The sequence below is a fragment of the Lissotriton helveticus genome, chromosome 10, assembly GCF_964261635.1.
Source record: "Lissotriton helveticus chromosome 10, aLisHel1.1, whole genome shotgun sequence".
NCBI classification, from domain to species: domain Eukaryota; kingdom Metazoa; phylum Chordata; class Amphibia; order Caudata; family Salamandridae; genus Lissotriton; species Lissotriton helveticus.
Genome location: NC_136071.1, coordinates 4563221 through 4582603, shown reverse-complemented (window position 1 = coordinate 4582603; position 19383 = coordinate 4563221). Strand labels below are relative to the sequence as shown.

At 59.9% G+C, this 19383-nt stretch overlaps 1 protein-coding gene across 1 annotated transcript in view; it reads left to right on the top strand.

Annotated features, from left to right (window-relative positions):
- The window catches only part of LOC144785725 (semaphorin-3F-like), a 472039-nt gene that overhangs the window by 207937 nt on the left and 244719 nt on the right, over positions 1–19383 (top strand). The window lies entirely within an intron of this gene.

Sequence of the window (19383 nt, the reverse complement as noted above, 5' to 3'; positions counted from 1 at the left end):
GACAGCGCAGGTCTCTGGTCCGCTAACGGCAGCGCAGGTCTCTGGTCCACTAACGACTGCGCAGGTCTCTGGTCCGCTATCGACAGCGCAGGTCTCTGGTCCGCTAATGACAGCGGAGGTCTCTGGTCCGCTAACGACAGCGGAGGTCTCTGGTCCACTAACGACAGCGCAGGTCTCTGGTCCACTAACCCCAGCGCAGGTCTCTGGTCCGCTATCGACAGCGCAGGTCTCTGGTCCCCTATCGACAGCGCAGGACTCTGGTCCGCTAAAAACAGCGCAGGTCTCTGGTCCGCTAAAAACAGCGCAGGTCTCTGGTCCGCTAACGACAGCGTAGGTCTCTGGTCCACTAACGACAGCGCAGGTCCCTGGTCCACTAATGACAGCGCAGGTCTCTGGTCCACTATCGACAGCGCAGGTCTCTGGTCTGCTAACGACAGCGCAGGTCTCTGGTCCGCTAACGACAGCGCAGGTCTCTAGTCCACTAACGACAGCGCAGGTCTCTGGTCCACTAACCAAAGCGCAGGTCTCTGGTCCGCTATCGACAGCGCAGGTCTCTGGTCCGCTATCGACAGCGCAGGTCTCTGGTCCGCTAACGGCAGCGCAGGTCTCTGGTCCGCTAACGGCAGCGCAGGTCTCTGGTCCGCTAACGACTGCGCAGGTCTCTGGTCTGCTAACGACAGCGCAGGTATCTGGTCCGCTATCGACAGCGCATGTCTCTGGTCCACTAACGACAGCACAGGTCTCTGGTCTGCTAACGACAGCGCAGGTCTCTGGTCCACTAACGACAGCGCAGGTCTCTGGTCCCCTAACGACAGCGCAGGTCTCTGGTCTGCTAACGACAGCGCAGGTCTCTGGTCCGCTATCGACAGCGCATGTCTCTGGTCCACTAACGACAGCGCAGGTCTCTGGTCCACTATCAACAGCGCAGGTCTCTGGTCCGCTAACGACAGTGCAGGTCTCTGGTCCGCTATCGACAGCGCAGGTCTCTGGTCCACTAACGACAGCGCAGGTCTCTGGTCCGCTATCGACAGCGGAGGTCTCTGGTCCACTAACGACAGCGCAGGTCTCTGGTCCGCTATCAACAGCGCAGGTCTCTGGTCCACTAACGACAGCGCAGGTCTCTGGTCCACTAACGACAGCGCAGGTCTCTGGTCCACTAACCCCAGCGCAGGTCTCTGGTCCGCTATCGACAGCGCATGTCACTGGTCCACTAACGACAGCGCAGGTCTCTGGTCTGCTATCGACAGCGGAGGTCTCTGGTCCACTAACGACAGCGGAGGTCTCTGGTCCACTAACGACAGCGCAGGTCTCTGGTCCACTAACCCCAGCGCAGGTCTCTGGTCCGCTATCGACAGCGCAGGTCTCTGGTCCGCTATCGACAGCGCATGTCTCTGGTCCACTAACGACAGCGCATGTCTCTGGTCCACTAACGACAGCGCAGGTCTCTGGTCCACTAACGACAGCGCAGGTCTCTGGTCCACTAACCCCAGCGCAGGTCTCTGGTCCGCTATCGACAGCGCATGTCTCTGGTCCACTAACGACAGCGCAGGTCTCTGGTCCGCTAATGACAGCGCAGGTCTCTGGTCCGCTATCGACAGCGCAGGTCTCTGGTCCGCTAACGACAGCGCAGGTCTCTGGTCCACTAACCCCAGCGCAGGTCTCTGGTCCACTAACCCCAGCGCAGGTCTATGGTCCGCTAACGACTGCGCAGCTCTCTGGTCCTTTAACCACAGCGCAGATCTCTGGTCCGCTATCAACAGCGCAGGTCTCTGGTCCGCTATCAACAGCGCAAGTCTATGGTCCGCTAACGACTGCGCAGCTCTCTGGTCCTTTAACCACAGCGCAGGTCTCTGGTCCGCTATCGACAGCGCAGGTCTCTGGTCCGCTATCGACAGCGCAGGTCTCTGGTCCGCTATCGACAGCGCAGGTCTCTGGTCCCCTATCGACAGCGCAGGTCTCTGGTCCGCTAAAAACAGCGCAGGTCTCTGGTCCGCTAAAAACAGCGAAGGTCTCTGGTCCGCTATCAACAGCGCAGGTCTCTGGTCCGCTAACGACAGCGCAGGTCTCTGGTCCCCTAACGACAGCGCAGGTCTCTGGTCCCCTAACGACAGCGCAGGTCTCTGGTCCCCTAACGACAGCGCAGGTCTCTGGTCTGCTAACGACAGCGCAGGTCTCTGGTCTGCTAACGACAGCGCAGGTCTCTGGTCCACTAACCAAAGCGCAGGTCTCTGGTCCGCTAACGACAGCGCAGGTCTCTGGTCCGCTATCGACAGCGCAGGTCTCTGGTCCGCTAACGACAGCGCAGGTCTCTGGTCCGCTATCGACAGCGCAGGTCTCTGGTCCGCTAACGACAGCGCAGGTCTCTGGTCCGCTATCGACAGCGCAGGTCTCTGGTCCGCTATCGACAGCGCAGGTCTCTGGTCCGCTAATGACAGCGCAGGTCTCTGGTCCGCTAATGACAGCGCAGGTCTCTGGGCAGCTAACCAAAGCGTAGGTCTCTGGTCCACTAACGACAGCGCAGGTCTCTGGTCCGCTATCGACAGCGCAGGTCTCTGGTCCGCTATCGACAGCGCAGGTCTCTGGTCCGCTAATGACAGCGCAGGTCTCTGGTCCGCTATCGACAGCGCAGGTCTCTGGTCCGCTATCGACAGCGCAGGTCTCTGGTCCGCTAACGGCAGCGCAGGTCTCTGGTCCACTAACGACTGCGCAGGTCTCTGGTCCGCTATCGACAGCGCAGGTCTCTGGTCCGCTATCGACAGCGCAGGTCTGTGGTCCGCTAACGACAGCGGAGGTCTCTGGTCCGCTAATGACAGCGCAGGTCTCTGGTCCGCTATCAACAGCGCAGGTCTCTGGTCCGCTATCGACAGCGCAGGTCTCTGGTCCGCTAAAAACAGCGCAGGTCTATGGTCCGCTAACGACTGCGCAGCTCTCTGGTCCTTTAACCACAGCGCAGGTCTCTGGTCTGCTATCGACAGCGCAGGTCTCTGGTCCGCTATCAACAGCGCAGGTCTCTGGTCCGCTATCAACAGCGCAGGTCTCTGGTCCGCTATCGACAGCGCAGGTCTCTGGTCCGCTATCGACAGCGCAGGTCTCTGGTCCGCTATCGACAGCGCAGGTCTCTGGTCCGCTATCGACAGCGCAGGTCTCTGGTCCGCTATCGACAGCGCAGGTCTCTGGTCCGCTATCGACAGCGCAGGTCTCTGGTCCGCTATCGACAGCGCAGGTCTCTGGTCCGCTAACGGCAGCGCAGGTCTCTGGTCCACTAACGACTGCGCAGGTCTCTGGTCCGCTAATGACAGCGCAGGTCTCTGGTCCGCTATCGACAGCGCAGGTCTCTGGTCCGCTATCGACAGCGCAGGTCTCTGGTCCGCTAACGACAGCGGAGGTCTCTGGTCCGCTAACGACAGCGCAGGTCTCTGGTCCACTAACGACAGCGCAGGTCTCTGGTCCACTAACCCCAGCGCAGGTCTCTGGTCCGCTATCGACAGCGCAGGTCTCTGGTCCCCTATCGACAGCGCAGGTCTCTGGTCTGCTAAAAACAGCGCAGGTCTCTGGTCCGCTAAAAACAGCGCAGGTCTCTGGTCCGCTAACGACAGCGTAGGTCTCTGGTCCACTAACGACAGCGCAGGTCCCTGGTCCACTAATGACAGCGCAGGTCCCTGGTCCACTAATGACAGCGCAGGTCTCTGGTCTGATAACGACAGCGCAGGTCTCTGGTCCGCTAACGACAGAGCAGGTCTCTAGTCCACTAACGACAGCGCAGGTCTCTGGTCCACTAACCAAAGCGCAGGTCTCTGGTCCGCTATCGACAGCGCAGGTCTCTGGTCCGCTATCGACAGCGCAGGTCTCTGGTCCGCTAACGGCAGCGCAGGTCTCTGGTCCGCTAACGGCAGCGCAGGTCTCTGGTCCGCTAACGACTGCGCAGGTCTCTGGTCTGCTAACGACAGCGCAGGTCTCTGGTCTGCTAACGACAGCGCAGGTCTCTGGTCCGCTATCGACAGCGCATGTCTCTGGTCCACTAACGACAGCGCAGGTCTCTGGTCCGCTAACGACAGCGTAGGTCTCTGGTCCACTAACGACAGCGCAGGTCCCTGGTCCACTAACGACAGCGCATGTCTCTGGTCCACTAACGACAGCGCAGGTCTCTGGTCTGCTAACGACAGCGCAGGTCTCTGGTCCGCTAAAAACAGCTCAGGTCTCTGGTCCGCTATCGACAGCGCAGGTCTCTGGTCTGCTATCGACAGCGCAGGACTCTGGTCCGCTAATGACAGTGCAGGTCTCTGGTCCGCAATCGACAGCGCAGGTCTCTGGTCCGCTATCGACAGCGCAGGTCTCTGGTCCGCTATCGACTGCGCAGGTCTCTGGTCCGCTATCGACTGTGCAGGTCTCTGGTCTGCTATCGACAGCGCAGGTCTCTGGTCCGCTAACGGCAGCGCAGGTCTCTGGTCCGCTAACGGCAGCGCAGGTCTCTGGTCCGCTAACGACTGCGCAGGTCTCTGGTCTGCTAACGACAGCGCAGGTCTCTGGTCCGCTATCGACAGCGCATGTCTCTGGTCCACTAACGACAGTGCAGGTCTCTGGTCCGCTAACGACAGCGCAGGTCTCTGGTCCGCTAACGACAGCGCAGGTCTCTGGTCTGCTAACGACAGCGCAGGTCTCTGGTCCACTAATGACATCGGAGGTCTCTGGTCCGCTAACGACAGCGCAGGTCTCTGGTCCGCTAACGACAGCGGAGGTCTCTGGTCCGCTAACGACAGCGCAGGTCTCTGGTCCGCTATCGACAGCGCAGGTCTCTGGTCCGCTATCGACAGCGCAGGTCTCTGGTCCGCTATCGACAGCGCAGGTCTCTGGTTCGCTATCGACAGCGCAGGTCTCTGGTCCGCTGTCGACAGCGCAGGTCTCTGGTCCGCTAACGACAGCGCAGGTCTCTGGTCCCCTAACGACAGCGCAGATCTCTGGTCCGCTATCGACAGCGCAGGTCTCTGGTCCGCTATCGACAGCGCATGTCTCTGGTCCACTAACGACAGCGCAGGTCTCTGGTCCACTATCAACAGCGCAGGTCTCTGGTCCGCTAACGACAGCGCAGGTCTCTGGTCCGCTATCGACAGCGCAGGTCTCTGGTCCACTAACGACAGCGCAGGTCTCTGGTCCGCTATCGACAGCGGATGTCTCTGGTCCGCTATTGACAGCGCAGGTCTCTGGTCCGCTATCGACAGCGCAGGTCTCTGGTCCGCTAATGACAGCGCAGGTCTCTGGTCCGCTATCAACAGCGCAGGTCTCTGGTCCATTAACGACAGCGCAGGTCTCTGGTCCACTAACGACAGCGCAGGTCTCTGGTCCACTAACGACAGCGCAGGTCTCTGGTCCACTATCGACAGCGCATGTCTCTGGTCCACTAACGACAGCGCAGGTCTCTGGTCCGCTAACGACAGCGCAGGTCTCTGGTCCACTATCGACAGCGCAGGTCTCTGGTCCACTAACCCCAGCGCAGGTCTCTGGTCCGCTAAAAACAGCGCAGGTCTATGGTCCGCTAACGACTGCGCAGCTCTCTGGTCCTTTAACCAGAGCGCAGATCTCTGGTCTGCTAACGACAGCGTAGGTCTCTGGTCCGCTATCAACAGCGCAGGTCTCTGGTCCACTAATGACAGCGCAGGTCTCTGGTCTGCTATCAACAGCGCAGGTCTCTGGTCCGCTATCGACAGCGCAGGTCTCTGGTCCGCTAAAAACAGCGCAGGTCTATGGTCCGCTAACGACTGCGCAGCTCTCTGGTCCTTTAACCACAGCGCAGGTCTCTGGTCCGCTATCGACAGCGCAGGTCTCTGGCCCGCTATCGACAGCGCAGGTCTCTGGTCCGCTATCGACAGCGCAGGTCTCTGGTCCCCTATCGACAGCGCAGGTCTCTGGTCCGCTAAAAACAGTGCAGGTCTCTGGTCCGCTAAAAACAGCGAAGGTCTCTGGTCCGCTAACGACAGCGCAGGTCTCTGGTCCCCTAACGACAGCGCAGGTCTCTGGTCCACTAACGACAGCGCAGGTCTCTGGTCTGCTAACGACAGAGCAGGTCTCTGGTCTGCTAACGACAGCGCAGGTCTCTGGTCCGCTATCGACAGCGCAGGTCTCTGGTCCACTAACCAAAGCGCAGGTCTCTGGTCCGCTATCGACAGCGCAGGTCTCTGGGACGCTAACCAAAGCGTAGGTCTCTGGTCCACTAACGACAGCGCAGGTCTCTGGTCCGCTATCGACAGCGCAGGTCTCTGGTCCGCTAACGACAGCGCAGGTCTCTGGTCCGCTATCGACAGCGCAGGTCTCTGGTCCGCTATCGACAGCGCAGGTCTCTGGTCCGCTAATGACAGCGCAGGTCTCTGGTCCGCTATCGACAGCGCCGGTCTCTGGTCCGCTATCGACAGCGCAGGTCTCTGGTCCGCTAACGGCAGCGCAGGTCTCTGGTCCACTAACGACTGCGCAGGTCTCTGGTCCGCTATCGACAGCGGAGGTCTCTGGTCCGCTAACGACAGCGGAGGTCTCTGGTCCACTAACGACAGCGCAGGTCTCTGGTCCACTAACCCCAGCGCAGGTCTCTGGTCCGCTATCGACAGCGCAGGTCTCTGGTCCCCTATCGACAGCGCAGGACTCTGGTCCGCTAAAAACAGCGCAGGTCTCTGGTCCGCTAAAAACAGCGCAGGTCTCTGGTCCGCTAACGACAGCGTAGGTCTCTGGTCCACTAACGACAGCGCAGGTCCCTGGTCCACTAATGACAGCGCAGGTCTCTGGTCCACTATCGACAGCGCAGGTCTCTGGTCTGCTAACGACAGCGCAGGTCTCTGGTCCGCTAACGACAGCGCAGGTCTCTAGTCCACTAACGACAGCGCAGGTCTCTGGTCCACTAACCAAAGCGCAGGTCTCTGGTCCGCTATCGACAGCGCAGGTCTCTGGTCCGCTATCGACAGCGCAGGTCTCTGGTCCGCTATCGACAGCGCAGGTCTCTGGTCCGCTAACGGCAGCGCAGGTCTCTGGTCCGCTAACGGCAGCGCAGGTCTCTGGTCCGCTAACGACTGCGCAGGTCTCTGGTCTGCTAACGACAGCGCAGGTATCTGGTCCGCTATCGACAGCGCATGTCTCTGGTCCACTAACGACAGCACAGGTCTCTGGTCTGCTAACGACAGCGCAGGTCTCTGGTCCACTAACGACAGCGCAGGTCTCTGGTCCCCTAACGACAGCGCAGGTCTCTGGTCTGCTAACGACAGCGCAGGTCTCTGGTCCGCTATCGACAGCGCATGTCTCTGGTCCACTAACGACAGCGCAGGTCTCTGGTCCACTATCAACAGCGCAGGTCTCTGGTCCGCTAACGACAGTGCAGGTCTCTGGTCCGCTATCGACAGCGCAGGTCTCTGGTCCACTAACGACAGCGCAGGTCTCTGGTCCGCTATCGACAGCGGAGGTCTCTGGTCCACTAACGACAGCGCAGGTCTCTGGTCCGCTATCAACAGCGCAGGTCTCTGGTCCACTAACGACAGCGCAGGTCTCTGGTCCACTAACGACAGCGCAGGTCTCTGGTCCACTAACCCCAGCGCAGGTCTCTGGTCCGCTATCGACAGCGCATGTCACTGGTCCACTAACGACAGCGCAGGTCTCTGGTCTGCTATCGACAGCGGAGGTCTCTGGTCCACTAACGACAGCGGAGGTCTCTGGTCCACTAACGACAGCGCAGGTCTCTGGTCCACTAACCCCAGCGCAGGTCTCTGGTCCGCTATCGACAGCGCAGGTCTCTGGTCCGCTATCGACAGCGCATGTCTCTGGTCCACTAACGACAGCGCATGTCTCTGGTCCACTAACGACAGCGCAGGTCTCTGGTCCACTAACGACAGCGCAGGTCTCTGGTCCACTAACCCCAGCGCAGGTCTCTGGTCCGCTATCGACAGCGCATGTCTCTGGTCCACTAACGACAGCGCAGGTCTCTGGTCCGCTAATGACAGCGCAGGTCTCTGGTCCGCTATCGACAGCGCAGGTCTCTGGTCCGCTAACGACAGCGCAGGTCTCTGGTCCACTAACCCCAGCGCAGGTCTCTGGTCCACTAACCCCAGCGCAGGTCTATGGTCCGCTAACGACTGCGCAGCTCTCTGGTCCTTTAACCACAGCGCAGATCTCTGGTCCGCTATCAACAGCGCAGGTCTCTGGTCCGCTATCAACAGCGCAAGTCTATGGTCCGCTAACGACTGCGCAGCTCTCTGGTCCTTTAACCACAGCGCAGGTCTCTGGTCCGCTATCGACAGCGCAGGTCTCTGGTCCGCTATCGACAGCGCAGGTCTCTGGTCCGCTATCGACAGCGCAGGTCTCTGGTCCCCTATCGACAGCGCAGGTCTCTGGTCCGCTAAAAACAGCGCAGGTCTCTGGTCCGCTAAAAACAGCGAAGGTCTCTGGTCCGCTATCAACAGCGCAGGTCTCTGGTCCGCTAACGACAGCGCAGGTCTCTGGTCCCCTAACGACAGCGCAGGTCTCTGGTCCCCTAACGACAGCGCAGGTCTCTGGTCCCCTAACGACAGCGCAGGTCTCTGGTCTGCTAACGACAGCGCAGGTCTCTGGTCTGCTAACGACAGCGCAGGTCTCTGGTCCACTAACCAAAGCGCAGGTCTCTGGTCCGCTAACGACAGCGCAGGTCTCTGGTCCGCTATCGACAGCGCAGGTCTCTGGTCCGCTAACGACAGCGCAGGTCTCTGGTCCGCTATCGACAGCGCAGGTCTCTGGTCCGCTAACGACAGCGCAGGTCTCTGGTCCGCTATCGACAGCGCAGGTCTCTGGTCCGCTATCGACAGCGCAGGTCTCTGGTCCGCTAATGACAGCGCAGGTCTCTGGTCCGCTAATGACAGCGCAGGTCTCTGGGCAGCTAACCAAAGCGTAGGTCTCTGGTCCACTAACGACAGCGCAGGTCTCTGGTCCGCTATCGACAGCGCAGGTCTCTGGTCCGCTATCGACAGCGCAGGTCTCTGGTCCGCTAATGACAGCGCAGGTCTCTGGTCCGCTATCGACAGCGCAGGTCTCTGGTCCGCTATCGACAGCGCAGGTCTCTGGTCCGCTAACGGCAGCGCAGGTCTCTGGTCCACTAACGACTGCGCAGGTCTCTGGTCCGCTATCGACAGCGCAGGTCTCTGGTCCGCTATCGACAGCGCAGGTCTGTGGTCCGCTAACGACAGCGGAGGTCTCTGGTCCGCTAATGACAGCGCAGGTCTCTGGTCCGCTATCAACAGCGCAGGTCTCTGGTCCGCTATCGACAGCGCAGGTCTCTGGTCCGCTAAAAACAGCGCAGGTCTATGGTCCGCTAACGACTGCGCAGCTCTCTGGTCCTTTAACCACAGCGCAGGTCTCTGGTCTGCTATCGACAGCGCAGGTCTCTGGTCCGCTATCAACAGCGCAGGTCTCTGGTCCGCTATCAACAGCGCAGGTCTATGGTCCGCTAACGACTGCGCAGCTCTCTGGTCCTTTAACCACAGCGCAGGTCTCTGGTCCGCTATCGACAGCGCAGGTCTCTGGTCCGCTATTGACAGCGCAGGTCTCTGGTCCGCTATGGACAGCGCAGGTCTCTGGTCCCCTATCGACAGCGCAGGTCTCTGGTCCGCTAAAAACAGCGCAGGTCTCTGGTCCGCTAAAAACAGCGAAGGTCTCTGGTCCGCTATCAACAGCGCAGGTCTCTGGTCCGCTAACGACAGCGCAGGTCTCTGGTCCCCTAACGACAGCGCAGGTCTCTGGTCCCCTAACGACAGCGCAGGTCTCTGGTCCCCTAACGACAGCGCAGGTCTCTGGTCTGCTAACGACAGCGCAGGTCTCTGGTCTGCTAACGACAGCGCAGGTCTCTGGTCCGCTAACCAAAGCGCAGGTCTCTGGTCCGCTAACGACAGCGCAGGTCTCTGGTCCGCTATCGACAGCGCAGGTCTCTGGTCCGCTAACGACAGCGCAGGTCTCTGGTCCGCTATCGACAGCGCAGGTCTCTGGTCCGCTAACGACAGCGCAGGTCTCTGGTCCGCTAACGACAGCGCAGGTCTCTGGTCCGCTATCGACAGCGCAGGTCTCTGGTCCGCTATCGACAGCGCAGGTCTCTGGTCCGCTAATGACAGCGCAGGTCTCTGGTCCGCTAATGACAGCGCAGGTCTCTGGGCAGCTAACCAAAGCGTAGGTCTCTGGTCCACTAACGACAGCGCAGGTCTCTGGTCCGCTATCGACAGCGCAGGTCTCTGGTCCGCTAATGACAGCGCAGGTCTCTGGTCCGCTATCGACAGCGCAGGTCTCTGGTCCGCTATCGACAGCGCAGGTCTCTGGTCCGCTAATGACAGCGCAGGTCTCTGGTCCGCTATCGACAGCGCAGGTCTCTGGTCCGCTATCGACAGCACAGGTCTCTGGTCCGCTAACGGCAGCGCAGGTCTCTGGTCCGCTAACGGCAGCGCAGGTCTCTGGTCCGCTATCGACAGCGCAGGTCTCTGGTCCGCTATCGACAGCGCAGGTCTCTGGTCCGCTAACGACAGCGGAGGTCTCTGGTCCTCTAATGACAGCGCAGGTCTCTGGTCCGCTATCAACAGCGCAGGTCTCTGGTCCGCTATCGACAGCGCAGGTCTCTGGTCCGCTAAAAACAGCGCAGGTCTATGGTCCGCTAACGACTGCGCAGGTCTCTGGTCCGCTATCGACAGCGCAGGTCTCTGGTCCCCTATCGACAGCGCAGGTCTCTGGTCCGCTATCGACAGCGCAGGTCTCTGGTCCGCTATCGACAGCGCAGGTCTCTGGTCCGCTATCGACAGCGCAGGTCTCTGGTCCCCTATCGACAGCGCAGGTCTCTGGTCCGCTAAAAACAGCGCAGGTCTCTGGTCCGCTAAAAACAGCGAAGGTCTCTGGTCCGCTATCAACAGCGCAGGTCTCTGGTCCCCTAATGACAGCGCAGGTCTCTGGTCCCCTAACGACAGCGCAGGTCTCTGGTCCACTAACGACAGCGCAGGTCTCTGGTCCACTAACGACAGCGCAGGTCTCTGGTCTGCTAACGACAGCGCAGGTCTCTGGTCTGCTAACGACAGCGCAGGTCTCTGGTCCACTAACCAAAGCGCAGGTCTCTGGTCTGCTATCGACAGCGCAGGTCTCTGGTCCGCTATCGACAGCGCAGGTCTCTGGTCCGCTATCGATAGCGCAGGTCTCTGGTCCCCTATTGACAGCGCAGGTCTCTGGTCCGCTAAAAACAGCGCAGGTCTCTGGTCCGCTAAAAACAGAGCAGGTCTCTGGTCCGCTATCAACAGCGCAGGTCTCTGGTCCGCTAACGACAGCGCAGGTCTCTAGTCCCCTAACGACAGCGCAGGTCTCTGGTCCCCTAACGACAGCGCAGGTCTCTGGTCCACTAACGACAGCGCAGGTCTCTGGTCTGCTAACGACAGCGCAGGTCTCTGGTCTGCTAACGACAGCGCAGGTCTCTGGTCCACTAACCAAAGCGCAGGTCTCTGGGCAGCTAACCAAAGCGTAGGTCTCTGGTCCACTAACGACAGCGCAGGTCTCTGGTCCGCTATCGACAGCGCAGGTCTCTGGTCCGCTAACGACAGCGCAGGTCTCTGGTCCGCTATCGACAGCGCAGGTCTCTGGTCCGCTATCGACAGCGCAGGTCTCTGGTCCGCTAATGACAGCGCAGGTCTCTGGTCCGCTATCGACAGCGCAGGTCTCTGGTCCGCTATCGACAGCGCAGGTCTCTGGTCCGCTAACGGCAGCGCAGGTCTCTGGTCCACTAACGACTGCGCAGGTCTCTGGTCTGCTAATGACAGCGCAGGTCTCTGGTCCGCTATAGACAGCGCAGGTCTCTGGTCCGCTATCGACAGCGCAGGTCTCTGGTCCGCTAACGACAGCGGAGGTCTCTGGTCCGCTAACGACAGCGGAGGTCTCTGGTCCACTAACGACAGCGCAGGTCTCTGGTCCACTAACCCCAGCGCAGGTCTCTGGTCCGCTATCGACAGCGCAGGTCTCTGGTCCCCTATCGACAGCGCAGGTCTCTGGTCCGCTAAAAACAGCGCAGGTCTCTGGTCCACTAAAAACAGCGCAGGTCTCTGGTCCGCTAACGACAGCGTAGGTCTCTGGTCCACTAACGACAGCGCAGGTCCCTGGTCCACTAATGACAGCGCAGGTCCCTGGTCCACTAATGACAGCGCAGGTCTCTGGTCTGATAACGACAGCGCAGGTCTCTGGTCCGCTAACGACAGAGCAGGTCTCTAGTCCACTAACGACAGCGCAGGTCTCTGGTCCACTAACCAAAGCAAAGGTCTCTGGTCCGCTATCGACAGCGCAGGTCTCTGGTCCGCTATCGACAGCGCAGGTCTCTGGTCCGCTAACGGCAGCGCAGGTCTCTGGTCCGCTAACGGCAGCGCAGGTCTCTGGTCCGCTAACGACTGCGCAGGTCTCTGGTCTGCTAACGACAGCGCAGGTCTCTGGTCCGCTATCGACAGCGCATGTCTCTGGTCCACTAACGACAGCACAGGTCTCTGGTCCGCTAACGACAGCGCAGGTCTCTGGTCCGCTAACGACAGCGTAGGTCTCTGGTCCACTAACGACAGCGCAGGTCCCTGGTCCACTAACGACAGCGCATGTCTCTGGTCCACTAACGACAGCGCAGGTCTCTGGTCTGCTAACGACAGCGCAGGTCTCTGGTCCGCTAAAAACAGCGCAGGTCTCTGGTCCGCTATCGACAGCGCAGGTCTCTGGTCTGCTATCGACAGCGCAGGACTCTGGTCCGCTAATGACAGCGCAGGTCTCTGGTCCGCAATCAACAGCGCAGGTCTCTGGTCCGCTATCGACAGCGCAGGTCTCTGGTCCGCTATCGACTGCGCAGGTCTCTGGTCCGCTAACGACAGCGCAGGTCTCTGGTCCGCTAACGACAGCGCAGGTCTCTGGTCCGCTATCGACAGCACAGGTCTCTGGTCCGCTATCGACAGCGCAGGTCTCTGGTCCGCTAACGGCAGCGCAGGTCTCTGGTCCGCTAACGGCAGCGCAGGTCTCTGGTCCGCTAACGACTGCGCAGGTCTCTGGTCTGCTAACGACAGCGCAGGTCTCTGGTCCGCTATCGACAGCGCATGTCTCTGGTCCACTAACGACAGCGCAGGTCTCTGGTCCGCTAACGACAGCGCAGGTCTCTGGTCCACTAACGACAGCGCAGGTCTCTGGTCCACTAACGACAGCGCAGGTCTCTGGTCCACTAACCCCAGCGCAGGTCTCTGGTCCGCTAACGACAGCGCAGGTCTCTGGTCCGCTATCGACAGCGCAGGTCTCTGGTCCGCTAACGACAGCGCAGGTCTCTGGTCCGCTATCGACAGCGCAGGTCTCTGGTCCGCTATCGACAGCGCAGGTCTCTGGTCCGCTAATGACAGCGCAGGTCTCTGGTCCGCTAATGACAGCGCAGGTCTCTGGGCAGCTAACCAAAGCGTAGGTCTCTGGTCCACTAACGACAGCGCAGGTCTCTGGTCCGCTATCGACAGCGCAGGTCTCTGGTCCGCTAACGACAGCGCAGGTCTCTGGTCCGCTATCGACAGCGCAGGTCTCTGGTCCGCTATCGACAGCGCAGGTCTCTGGTCCGCTAATGACAGCGCAGGTCTCTGGTCCGGTATCGACAGCGCAGGTCTCTGGTCCGCTATCGACAGCGCAGGTCTCTGGTCCGCTAACGGCAGCGCAGGTCTCTGGTCCACTAACGACTGCGCAGGTCTCTGGTCCGCTATCGACAGCGCAGGTCTCTGGTCCGCTATCGACAGCGCAGGTCTCTGGTCCGCTAACGACAGCGGAGGTCTCTGGTCCGCTAACGACAGCGCAGGTCTCTGGTCCGCTATCAACAGCGCAGGTCTCTGGTCCGCTATCGACAGCGCAGGTCTCTGGTCCGCTAAAAACAGCGCAGGTCTATGGTCCGCTAACGACTGCGCTGCTCTCTGGTCCTTTAACCACAGCGCAGGTCTCTGGTCTGCTATCGACAGCGCAGGTCTCTGGTCCGCTATCGACAGCGCAGGTCTCTGGTCCGCTATCGACAGCGCAGGTCTCTGGTCCCCTATCGACAGCGCAGGTCTCTGGTCCGCTAAAAACAGCGCAGGTCTCTGGTCCGCTAAAAACAGCGAAGGTCTCTGGTCCGCTATCAACAGCGCAGGTCTCTGGTCCCCTAATGACAGCGCAGGTCTCTCGTCCCCTAACGACAGCGCAGGTCTCTGGTCCACTAACGACAGCGCAGGTCTCTGGTCTGCTAACGACAGCGCAGGTCTCTGGTCTGCTAACGACAGCGCAGGTCTCTGGTCCACTAACCAAAGCGCAGGTCTCTGGTCCGCTATCGACAGCGCAGGTCTCTGGTCCGCTATCGACAGCGCAGGTCTCTGGTCCGCTATCGATAGCGCAGGTCTCTGGTCCCCTATCGACAGCGCAGGTCTCTGGTCCGCTAAAAACAGCGCAGGTCTCTGGTCCGCTAAAAACAGCGAAGGTCTCTGGTCCGCTATCAACAGCGCAGGTCTCTGGTCCGCTAACGACAGCGCAGGTCTCTGGTCCCCTAACGACAGCGCAGGTCTCTGGTCCCCTAACGACAGCGCAGGTCTCTGGTCCACTAACGACAGCGCAGGTCTCTGGTCTGCTAACGACAGCGCAGGTCTCTGGTCTGCTAACGACAGCGCAGGTCTCTGGTCCACTAACCAAAGCGCAGGTCTCTGGGCAGCTAACCAAAGCGTAGGTCTCTGGTCCACTAACGACAGCGCAGGTCTCTGGTCCGCTATCGACAGCGCAGGTCTCTGGTCCGCTAACGACAGCGCAGGTCTCTGGTCCGCTATCGACAGCGCAGGTCTCTGGTCCGCTATCGACAGCGCAGGTCTCTGGTCCGCTAATGACAGCGCAGGTCTCTGGTCCGCTATCGACAGCGCAGGTCTCTGGTCCGCTATCGACAGCGCAGGTCTCTGGTCCGCTAACGGCAGCGCAGGTCTCTGGTCCACTAACGACTGCGCAGGTCTCTGGTCCGCTAATGACAGCGCAGGTCTCTGGTCCGCTATCGACAGCGCAGGTCTCTGGTCCGCTATCGACAGCGCAGGTCTCTGGTCCGCTAACGACAGCGGAGGTCTCTGGTCCGCTAACGACAGCGGAGGTCTCTGGTCCACTAACGACAGCGCAGGTCTCTGGTCCACTAACCCCAGCGCAGGTCTCTGGTCCGCTATCGACAGCGCAGGTCTCTGGTCCCCTATCGACAGCGCAGGTCTCTGGTCCGCTAAAAACAGCGCAGGTCTCTGGTCCGCTAAAAACAGCGCAGGTCTCTGGTCCGCTAACGACAGCGTAGGTCTCTGGTCCACTAACGACAGCGCAGGTCTCTGGTCCACTAATGACAGCGCAGGTCCCTGGTCCACTAATGACAGCGCAGGTCTCTGGTCTGATAACGACAGCGCAGGTCTCTGGTCCGCTAACGACAGAGCAGGTCTCTAGTCCACTAACGACAGCGCAGGTCTCTGGTCCACTAACCAAAGCGCAGGTCTCTGGTCCGCTAACGACAGCGCAGGTCTCTGGTCCGCTAACGACAGCGTAGGTCTCTGGTCCACTAACGACAGCGCAGGTCCCTGGTCCACTAACGACAGCGCATGTCTCTGGTCCACTAACGACAGCGCAGGTCTCTGGTCTGCTAACGACAGCGCAGGTCTCTGGTCCGCTAAAAACAGCGCAGGTCTCTGGTCCGCTATCGACAGCGCAGGTCTCTGGTCTGCTATCGACAGCGCAGGACTCTGGTCCGCTAATGACAGCGCAGGTCTCTGGTCCGCAATCGACAGCGCAGGTCTCTGGTCCGCTATCGACAGCGCAGGTCTCTGGTCCGCTATCGACTGCGCAGGTCTCTGGTCCGCTAACGACAGCGCAGGTCTCTGGTCCGCTAACGACAGCGCAGGTCTCTGGTCCGCTATCGACAGCACAGGTCTCTGGTCCGCTATCGACAGCGCAGGTCTCTGGTCCGCTAACGGCAGCGCAGGTCTCTGGTCCGCTAACGGCAGCGCAGGTCTCTGGTCCGCTAACGACTGCGCAGGTCTCTGGTCTGCTAACGACAGTGCAGGTCTCTGGTCCGCTATCGACAGCGCATGTCTCTGATCCACTAACGACAGCGCAGGTCTCTGGTCCGCTAACGACAGCGCAGGTCTCTGGTCCACTAACGACAGCGCAGGTCTCTGGTCCACTAACGACAGCGCAGGTCTCTGGTCCACTAACGACAGCGCAGGTCTCTGGTCCACTAACCCCAGCGCAGGTCTCTGGTCCGCTATCGACAGCGCAGGTCTCTGGTCCGCTATCAACAGCGCAGGTCTCTGGTCCGCTAACGACAGCGCAGGTCTCTGGTCCGCTAACGACAGCGCAGGTCTCTGGTCTGCTATCAACAGCGCAGGTCTCTGGTCCGCTAACAACAGCGCAGTTCTCTTGGCAGTTAACGACAGCGGAGGTCTCTGGTCCACTAACGACAGCGCAGGTCTCTGGTCCACTAATGACAGCGCAGGTCTCTGGTCCACTAACGACAGCGCAGGTCTCTGGTCTGCTAACGACAGCACAGGTCTCTGGTCTGCTAACGACAGCGCAGGTCTCTGGTCCACTAATGACAGCGCAGGTCTCTGGTCCACTAACGACAGCACAGGTCTCTGGTCTGCTAACGACAGCACAGGTCTCTGGTCTGCTAACGACAGCGCAGGTCTCTGGTCCACTAATGACAGCGCAGGTCTCTGGTCCGCTAACGGCAGCGCAGGACTCTGGTCCGCTAACGACTGCGCAGGTCTCTGGTCCGCTAACAACTGTGCAGGTCTCTGGTCCGCTAACGACAGCGCAGGTCTCTGGTCCGCTATCAATTGCGCAGGTCTCTGGTCTGCTATCGACAGCGCAGGTCTCTGGTCTGCTATCGACAGCGCAGGTCTCTGGTCTGCTATCGACAGCGCAGGTCTCTGGTCCGCTATCGACTGCGCAGGTCTCTGGTCTGCTATCGACTGCGCAGGTCTCTGGTCTGCTATCGACAGCGCAGGTCTCTGGTCCGCTATCGACAGCGCAGGTCTCTGGTCCGCTATCGACAGCGCATGTCTCTGGTCCACTAACGACAGCGCAGGTCTCTGGTCCGCTAACGACAGCGGAGGTCTCTGGTCCGCTAACGACAGCGGAGGTCTCTGGTCCACTAACGACAGCGCAGGTCTCTGGTCCACTAACCCCAGCGCAGGTCTCTGGTCCGCTAAAAACAGCGCAGGTCTATGGTCCGCTATCGACAGCGCAGATCTCTGGTCCGCTATCGACAGCGCAGGTCTCTGGTCCGCTATCAACAGCGCAGGTCTCTGGTCCGCTATCGACAGCGCAGGTCTCTGGTCCCCTATCGACAGCGCAGGTCTCTGGTCCGCTAAAAACAGCGCAGGTCTCTGGTCCGCTAAAAACAGCGAAGGTCTCTGGTCCGCTATCAACAGCGCAGGTCTCTGGTCCGCTAACGACAGCGCAGGTCTCTGGTCCCCTAACGACAGCGCAGTTCTCTGGTCCACTAACGACAGCGCAGGTCTCTGGTCCACTAACGACAGCGCAGGTCTCTGGTCGGCTAACGACAGCGTAGGTCTCTGGTCCACTAACGACAGCGCAGGTCCCTGGTCCACTAATGACAGCACGTGTCTCTGGTCCACTAACGACAGCGCAGGTCTCTGGTCTGCTAACGACAGCGCAGGTCTCTGGTCTGCTAACGACAGCGCAGGTCTCTGGTCTGCTAACGACAGCGCATGTCTCTGGTCCGCTATCAACAGCGCAGGTCTCTGGTCCGCTATCGACAGCGCAGGTATCTGGTCCGCTAATGACAGCGCAGGTCTCTGGTCCGCTATCGACAGCGCAGGTCTCTGGTCCGCTATCGACAGCTCAGGTTTCTGGTCCGCTAACGGCAGCGCAGGTCTCTGATCCGCTAACAACTGCGCAGGTCTCTGGTCCGCTATCGACAGTGCATGTCTCTGGTCCACTAACGACAGCGCAGGTCTCTGGTCCGCTAACGACAGCGGAGGTCTCTGGTCCGCTAACAACAGCGCAGGTCTCTGGTCCACTAACGACAGCGCAGGTCTCTGGTCCACTAACCCCAGCGCAGGTCTCTGGTCCGCTATCGACAGCGCAGGTCTCTGGTCCCCTATCGACAGCGCAGGTCTCTGGTCCGCTAAAACAGCGCAGGTCTCTGGTCCGCTAAAAACAGCGAAGGTCTCTGGTCCGCTATCAACAGTGCAGGTCTCTGGTCCGCTAACGACAGCGCAGGTCTCTGGTCCCCTAACGACAGCGCTGTTCTCTGGTCCACTAACGACAGCGCAGGTCTCTGGTCCGCTAACGACAGCGCAGGTCTCTGGTCCGCTAACGACAGCGTAGGTCTCTGGTCCACTAACGACAGCGCAGGTCCCTGGTTGTAGGAGAGTAGGGTCTGCAATCCTATGATCACCCAGATTTTTGCTTTTTGCTGCACTGGTTTACGACTTTCCCTGGCTGTGGGCCTGCTAATCAGACCCACAGCCTAGCTGTTCTCTCTATCCAAATTGTACTCAGGTACTGAATTGGCACTGGGCCCTCTCCAAGTCCCTGTACCCAGGGCTGAGGTGCACCCAGAAGTCTCCCAGGGGCTGAAGCATGTATTATGCCACCCCTGGATTGACTAACTAAAACTGACACAACTGGCTGCACGACAGCTGGGGCAAGGTGGTGTACTCACCCTTTGCTTTAGATATAGTATACCTATATCTAACCCTAAAGTGGACACACAGATCTCCTATCAGTCACTCCTATGGCAGGCCTTAACAATCCTGAAGGCAGAGTGCTTGGAATCGTGTGAGATGGTGCTCTAGCATTAGCTGAGCCTGTCTGCGGCTTTCGGGATCCATCCCTTAGCCGTTTCCATGATATCGCATACCATATACTCTTAAGTGCATTATAATCCTCGCGGTTATGTGCCAACTCTGGTATCGCTTTATCAAAACAAGTTCGAGTAAGGTGTCATACGAATTGGAATACTAACCCCTCGCCAATTCTGGCGACGGGGTTAGCATTCCACCCTTCTAGAGGGACACGACATGCATGTAACCTATAACCCGGTTAAAAGTCAGACAGAGCCTTAGCATCCACAAAATGGATGCTGCCACCGAGACACAAGTCTGCCCTCCTGCTGCTGGGAGTCCTCCCAGAGCAGGAGATAAGGACAAAGGGTTTCCTGCCAGGGGCGGTGCCAGCACCGTCCCAGACAGGGTTTTGTGTATTGTAGGTAGGCAGGGCTTTAGAGGAAGGTGACTGCACGTGGCACCCCGGTGCTCACTGTGCATAGGCTGGCTGGAACCAGTTCCAGGGGCACTCCAGCCCCTGGCCTGGGGAAAAGCCCGCCAAGGAAGTGGGTGTAACCACCCCCCTCCTGGTCCCACCCAT